This window comes from Apium graveolens, chromosome 4 (assembly GCF_009905375.1).
Source record: "Apium graveolens cultivar Ventura chromosome 4, ASM990537v1, whole genome shotgun sequence".
Classification (NCBI taxonomy): domain Eukaryota; kingdom Viridiplantae; phylum Streptophyta; class Magnoliopsida; order Apiales; family Apiaceae; genus Apium; species Apium graveolens.
Window position 1 is genome coordinate 74195937 of NC_133650.1, and position 8528 is coordinate 74204464.

Below are 8528 nucleotides of genomic sequence, written 5' to 3' on the forward strand. Positions count from 1 at the left end.
TACGCATGATATGCAATAACTCCTAGATCTGACCCTGTAGGAATCTCTGCTCCATAAGGCAAGCCTCAAACTGATGATATGGGACAGGATAGGAAGAGAACTGGAAAGGTACTCCTGTGACTGAATGACTAGTAAAGCCTGAATCAGCAGGTGGGGGTCCTCTAACAGGTGGCCTCATGCCTGGAGGTGGAATAGCCTGCAATGGTACGGGCTGCAACACCGGTGGAGGTAGAATAGCCAATGCTGGTGGAATCACAGGACGTGGATTCGATGCTGGTGCTCCAACTGAAGGCTCTAAGTGATCAGCTGATATGGGAATAAAAGAGTCGGCCATCTCTGCTAACTGAAATTATATCGTAATATAAGAATCTCGTACCACGACGCAAACTATACTAATACCGGTTATACCATAACACTCAACCTCTCGACGTTCTATCATCCTATACCTTACTTCTAATCCTATCCCTCTACCCATTCCCGTCAACTTAGGCTTGTGTCAGTGACTTATAACCTGTAGCTCTGATACCAAACCTGTGGCGCCCTCCAAACCCGGGTCAGAAGTTTGGGGTCCACACACATACCTTAATTATAACCTGCTTATAACAATAATAAAGATAATAATAATATATGCAGTGACCCTACTTACCAACCACCACGGACCGCAACAGGTTAAAGTATGCACACAAGCCAAACACACTAATATATTACAAACCGTTCAAATCCCAACTATTCAAACTCAAACTGAGTATTAAATATTATTACAAACTTTTACAAATTTAACTTATCCCAAAAGAATCCTACTAGCTCAGCTTTCTCAACCTGAACCCCTAGCTCTCGCGCTGGACTGGGGATCCTCTTTACCAACTGGTTCCTTTTTAACTGGAAAGAATATAAACAACATCGCACAAATGAGCTAACTAGCTCAGCAAGTCATAATGACAAAACTGAGAATAATGATCATCAGGTGAATATGATTATGATATCAAGTGAATAATGGATTATGATTTAGAATTGGATATTATACTTTTAATTTAAAAACCAAGGTTAGGTTGCTGATCAGTCACGCACTAACCTCGAGCAAGGCACACAGCATTTCTCTAACTACTGGATCCAAGGCACACATTGGCCTAACTTGACCATTATATGGTCTGACCATGAATCTGGTCCACAATTTTATAAAAACAATCCAATTCTAACATAATAACAGAATATGCAATAATAAGCAATAACCGAAATCATTAACAACAATAAATGTTTAACAATGAAAGGGTTTCAATCCTTGTAAGGATCAATAAGGCAATTTAAAAGCTTGGATGCTGGGTAATGAAAGAATTGGATAACAAAGGAATCAACGTTTCAAGGTTTCAAGGATTTGGTCTTTCAAAGTATAAGATACCATGGGTTGAGTATATAATAGTTCATTTCAGTGTCTGGTATTTAGTTTGTATGTATTTGTAGAGTAGTATCGTAGATTTGTGGTTCTTGTTTGGGTATACAATAATCAATGGATTAGAAAGAATATGATTCATGGCTCAAGAACAATAACTGAAATCAGGATTTAGGTTTCTGTGCTTCAAAGCACTTGCAATATCACAGGATTATCAAGTACTATAATATCTCGAGAAAGTTTAGAACACTTGCCTGGTATTAGGTTACTACACTGCACTCGCTTCCAATCACAACCGTTTTACTCCTCAACTACCTGTTTCCCTTTCCTACGTCTTGCTTCTTCTGCTCACATATCATAAGTATCTATCAATAATTTACTCATGGAATTCTATTCAACACATACTTCTATCTACCCTTCGTTTTACCCAAATCCGATTAACGGATTGAAAGTTATGCAATAATCAAGTAAACACCGAATATATAGACCGATAGTCAATTAACAAGTCACATATAGCACATAATACATTACGTAATCAATGATATATTATTTGTAAAGAAGTCTCGGGTCATAAATAGGCTTTCTGGTATTTAAAATGATTTTTAAAACATTTCTCGGAATTAAAACGGGTCGTTGGATCAATTTCGGGTTAATAAACAGGGTTGGGTTGGCCCATTCTGGCTCCGAAATAATTTTAAAATAATTATCGAGCCTTGGAAATAATTTAGAATAATATTTTAAAGCTCGAAACTATTTTTCAGAATTTTTAAATCATTTTTAAATAATTAAATCTAATTAAATAATTAATTAAAATCAATTAATAATTAATTAAATTAATTAATCAATTATTTTTTGAATTAATTGACCAATTAATCAATTATAAATTAACTGAAATTAATTAACTAATTAATTTAGATTTATTTGTGAATTAAAAATAATTTTCGGAATAAAAATAATAATTTTTTAGAATTTTCAGAACTTAAAAATGAATTTTTATAATAAAAATAAATAGGAAATATGATTTTTAAACATTTTATAAACAGGAATCCTAAATTTGCAAAGTCTGGAAACTTCAGGGACCTAACTGCATTGTTTTCAAAACTTGGGGTACTAAATTGTAATTTTTACACCCCGTCGCCGGAAAACACAGAGGTGGCCGGAGAACACGTTCCCGGCGTCCTCACTCCATCAACACCTCCAGATCATATCTACACAACACCAGGAATACAACCATGCAATCAAAACAACCCAACAATCCCTGAGTTGGCCGAAATTTGGCCGTGAAGTTTTGCAGTTTCCGATGACATCGGAAAACTTCAAAACACAACTCCCTTCTCTACAGACCTCGTTGGTTCATGAAACTTATACGACTAGATTGCAAATTTCACAGAGAACACAACCCACTATAATACAACATCAATTTATCACAGAATAAGAAACCCCCAAATTTCAATTAAGAACATTCATACGGGTTATAAACCCTAATTTTAAAATTCGAAAATCAAACTCAAATTTGAACATGTTATTGAACTCCAAATCAGACGTATGACATATGAAAATCATCAGGAAAACAAGCTCTACAACATGCAATCATCAAATCATACAAACAATCATCCGAACAAAAATTTATATTTTTAATAAAATAAATTCGAAAATAAATTAATTTTTAGAAAAATAACCTTGATTTCTGTAGTGAAACAAAGCTCAGAATCTGATAGAACACTTCAAATCCTTCGTTTTGGTTACTCAAGTTTTGAAAACAGAGATCGGTAACGCCTTCGTTTTGCTGTTTGATTCTTAGAACAGTTTTAGGAAATTAGGGCTTTTCTTTGAAAATTATATAATTAACTATCTGCAAATTATTTTTATACGAAATAAAATACGGTAAAAGGCTATTTATAATTACGGAAAATTTGTATCCCGTTGGATCATTCCGGATATAAAACGGTACATTTATTTGTAAAAACTGATCCAAACGGTATCGGTTTTCGGGATAATTATCCAAATCAGTACAATTTGTACTGCGGTCTTGGTCTCAGCGCCTGGTTACACGTATTACGAAGTGATAATTGGGATAGTTTAATAAAAAGCTCCCGTTTATCGAAAATACGGGTTTTATTGATTTACCGAAACGAATATTGTATCGAAAATGTTGCGCCGGGACCCGCGCAGGATAAACCGTAAGCCGGATCGAAAAAGTCGAAACATGGAATATGCTCGGAATATTACAATTAGGTTAGGAAGGAGTTCTCGAAAGAGTTTCGGGTTCCAAAAATGTAACAACGGTTGACGTCGGTTGGTTCCCGTTTTTATAAAATAGATTTTAATTACCCGGAAAAATATTTTAGAAATTTCATATGATTCTTATAAATCCGTAAACCAACATAAAAATAATTAGGAAGATATGACAATTATCTATATTTTATCTTGGACATATAAAAATTAAAATACTCAATTAATATTATTTTTGAATATTCAAGTACAGATAACACTTAACAATTAGCTTACAGAATAGATACTGAACACACATAATAATTATATAATAGCAAAAATAATTACACGATATATCCCGGATATTACACTTAATGTCTGTAAAATGTAAATGGAGCAGACTGGAGCATTTTTCCCTAAACAGTGTCAAGCCTAAGAATTCTATCTGGAAGACGATCAAGAAGGTCATGCCTCAGAAGAATTATGAAGAAGCTTGGAGTTGAATAATTCTGTTTGGTGAAAAATATTCTAAGTCAAGATCTCTACAAGTCACATAATTAGTGTTATAGAGAAGTCATTCGAGAACTCAGAAAGACCTATCGAGAACTCAGAAATTGTCTATCGAAAACTCAGGAAATGCTATTGCAGATATCGATAAGTCAGATACCCATTCGAGAACTCAGAGATATCGACAAGTATACATTTATTAGAGAACTCTGAGTTATCGATAATCCAAAGTCCATTAGAGAACTCTGAGTTATCGATAAACCAAAATTCACTAGAGAACTCAGAGTTGTCGATAAGTCAAGTCAACAATGAAGTTTCAGAGCTATCGACAAGCCAACATGCCTATCGAGATGTCGAGTTCTCTACAGCTTAATTGGAGATCTCGAAGTGAAGAAATTTCTCAAAGTACAGAATTGCAGAACAGTTCAATATCCAAGGTTGCAAATCAACAAACAATTGACACAGCTGGATTGACAAGTCTACAAAAAGCAGCTTGAGAGATGTGCAAGTTTAATGGTGAAGATTAACTGACAAAGGAGGATCAACCAATACACAGTGGATGAAGATATGCTAATCTAGATATGGAAATCTCATTTTTCCCTTAAATAGAAGTGATTAGTGACAGGTTAGAAAAGTGATTAGCACTTCTTATTGTTCACTGTGTAAACCAAAGTTAACTATCATATAAAGTTAACTGAGGTTCTTTGTTTAAGACATGACTGAATAGATTAGAAATTGAATTCTCTCTCAAGAAAGAAGCTAAGTTCTAAACCAAGAACTTAGAGATTTTGTAGCAAAACACTACTTGATTTTTAATATAAAATTAAGTGAGTTTTGAAGATCTTTGTTTTATATATTTGCATTGTTATTTATGTTTAACATCTATTCTATAAAATCATTGATAACAACCAACTGCTAAACCCAAATTTGATCAAAAAGTAAACATTTAAGCCAAAACACATTCACCCCCCCCTGTGTTGTATTCATATCTAACAAGTGGTATCAGAGCAAAATCTGAAAGTAAACAGATTAGATCTTGGAAAAATGAATACACAGAAAATCAGTAGTATCAAGATTCCTCCCTTTGATAAGGCCAACTACACTTTATGGAAAAAGAAAATGTTGATGTTTATAAGAATGGCCAATCACCTTTACATTCAGATCCTCAAGAATGGGTCCTTCACTCCTATAGTTAGAGTTGAGGAAACCACAAATGGAGACATGGTTATTCCAGCTCATAATGCTCCCAAGGATGCCTCTGAGTATACTGAAACTGAAAGAGAGAAAGTTTCCCTAGATAGTGCTTTGCAACTGATACTAATTGAGTCACTTGACAATGTAATGTATAATAACATTATCAACTGTGACACTGCTAAACAGATCTGGGAAATGATTGAGATACTCTATGAATGAACTGAGGAGGTTAGGTCAAATCAAAGAAGGATATTGATTTCTCAGTATGAGGGTTTTATGGCTAAACCAAAGGAAGGTATTACTGATGTGTTTGAAAGGTTTAATAAGCTGATAAATGACTTGCAGCTTCATGATAAATTTTATGATGTTGAAGAAGTGAATTTGAAGTTCTTGCTTACTCTCCCTGATCATTTGGAACAAAAGATCTCTACAATCAGAGAAGGAAGGGATTTGAGTAAAATCACACTGGAAGTGCTCTATGGGGTTTTGAAAACTTATGAACTTGAAATGATTCAAAAGAAATCATTAAGGGATGGTCAAGGATATGTAATGGATGGCTCAAGTGCACTGATTATGAATGATGGCCAGACCTCTAATGATGAGCAAAGATCCCAAACTCCAGTAATTTCTACAAGTGAGAAAAGAGTCAATGACACCAAAGAGCAAGTCATACTGGAATTGGATGAAGAAGATGAGTTCTACACTCTTGATGAGCTTGATGAGCTAGACAAATCAATGGCTTACTTGGCTAGAAAATTCTCTAACATTAGAGTGAAGAAACCAAGATTTTTTAAGAGCAAAGGACATTCCTTCAACAAAGACATCAGTTGGAAAGGAAAAGGGAAGTACACTCTTGATAGCAAATCTGGCTACAAAACTGGATCTGTTGATAGATCAAACATAAGGTGCTTTAACTGTTTGAGTTGGGCCATTTTGCTACAGAATGTAGGAAACCCAAGAAGTCAAAGAAAGACAAAGCCTATCTTGAATTAGAAGCAAAGTATGATGTTCTTCTAAAGTAGCAACAAGGGAAAGCTTATATTGCTGAGGGCAAAAGCTGGGATGATTCAGATAATGATGAAGATAAAGAAGTTGGAAACTATGCACTCATGGCCTTGGAGCAAGGAGATTCTTCATCATCTAAATCACAGGTACCAACTCTTACCATAATTGATTTAAATGTGAGTCAATATAAGGAAATTGTTGAAAAGATGAGCACAGAAATGTTCCACATTCATACAAGCATGGTTGCTGCAATTAGCAGATTGAAAAAGATCAATGAAAAACTTGAGAGTGAAAAACAAGAGTCTGAATTATTGTTGGTTGAGCTTGGTGCTGCTAAGCAAGAAAATGCATACTTAAAGAACAAATTAAAGTGTGCAAGTGAAATTGAAGCAGTTTTGAGAGAAAGGCTGGAGAAGAATGAAGTGAAGCTGAAATCCTTCAAAAATGCTTCTGAGTTGATTGGCCAATATCATGAAAAGAACAAGCCATGTGCAAATATTGCCATTGGTCTTGATTATGAGGGTTTGAACAACAAAAAGAAGTCTGTCAATGACAAAGGAAAATCAACTGAAACTGAGAATGTTCCAATTATTTTGAAGAAAGTTGAATCACCTTTGTTCAAGGCATGTGAGGTGAACTTCAGTGAAGAAGAGTTGATCATCAAACAAGAGATAGCTGATGAGGACAAGGAAAAGAAAAATGATGAGACAACTCAGTCTTCCATCTCTGTTGAAACACTAAAAGCCAATCAAGAAACTAAGGAGCCTGTGAAGGAGATTAAAGCTAAAGGGGTCAAAAAGAAAAAGAAGAATAGAAATGGAAAGATTGGGATAAACAAAAGCAATAATTTTGCTTATGTTGCAGATGCTCCTAGAAAGAGGTGTGAGAATTGTGGATCAATGAATCACCTAACTCACCTTTGTAAAAAGATTGTTAGCAATCCACCTGAAGGAGTCTATAAGTACAATGAAGCTAAGGCTAATGATCCCTATTCATTATGTGACAAGTTTGACTGCATTCCCTACAACATGAAAGTGATGAAGAGTTGCCACAAATTGAGAATTGATCTCATAGAATTAAAAGTTGGTTCTATATCTGAAAGGGAAAATGCTCAATAGTCTATGAATTCCATTTTATCTGAAAATTCTCATTCTACTTCTGCAAAATCAGTTAACAAGAAGAAAGTACCCAACACAGCTTGGGTAGCTAAACACACTTAATCCTCATTGTGTGCAGGGCAAAGGAAAGAAGGTCATATGGATCATTGATAGTGGATGTTCCAGGCATATGACAGGTGATAAGGCCCTGCTATCACAATTTGAGAAGATGGCTGACCCTTTGGCGACCTTTGGAGACAACAACAAAGGATTCACAATGGGATATGGCAAGATTGTTTCTGGAAATGTTGTCATTGAAGATGTAGCACTAGTTGTTGGATTAGAAGTAAATCTTCTAAGTGTTAGTCAATTTGCAGACAGAGGTTTTTAAGTTGTTTTCAACAAAGAAGATTGTGCTTTTATTAGCAAAAAGACTGGTGAAATTGCTCTTAAATGATTAAGAAAGGGAAACTTGTTTGTTGCAGACTTAGACTCAACAAATAAGGATGAAGTGTGTTGTTTCTATACCAAGGCATCAGAAGAGCAAAGTAAATTGTGGCATAAGAAGCTATCTCACTTGAATTTCAAAGCAATCAACACCTTAGTCAAGAAGGAGCTTGTGAGAGACATGCCCAATCTGGAATTTGCTCAACTGGAAGTTTGTGAAGCTTGTCAGAAAGGAAAAATGAAAAGATCAAGTCACAAGTCAAAATCTGTGAATTCTATAAGTGCACCTCTGCAACTTATTCACATGGACTTGTTTGGGCCAGTAAATGTCTTGTCCATTTCAAGGAACAAATATGCCCTTGTCATGGTTGATGATTTTTCAAGATACACTTGGGTTGAGTTCATGTACTCTAAAGATGAAACTCCAAACATTATTATTGAGCACATCAAGAAAATTGAGAAGCAAGCTGAAGGAAAAGTTAGTGTGAAAAGATTGAGGAGTGATAATGGAACAGAATTCAGAAACTCAAAATTAAGTGAATTTTGCAAAAGCAAAGGCATTGTTCAAGAATTTTCAGCAGCTAGAACACCTCAACAGAATGGAGTAGTTGAGAGGAAAAATAGAACATTGGTTGAAGCTGCTAGAACCTTGTTATAAGATGCTCAGTTTCCAACTAGTT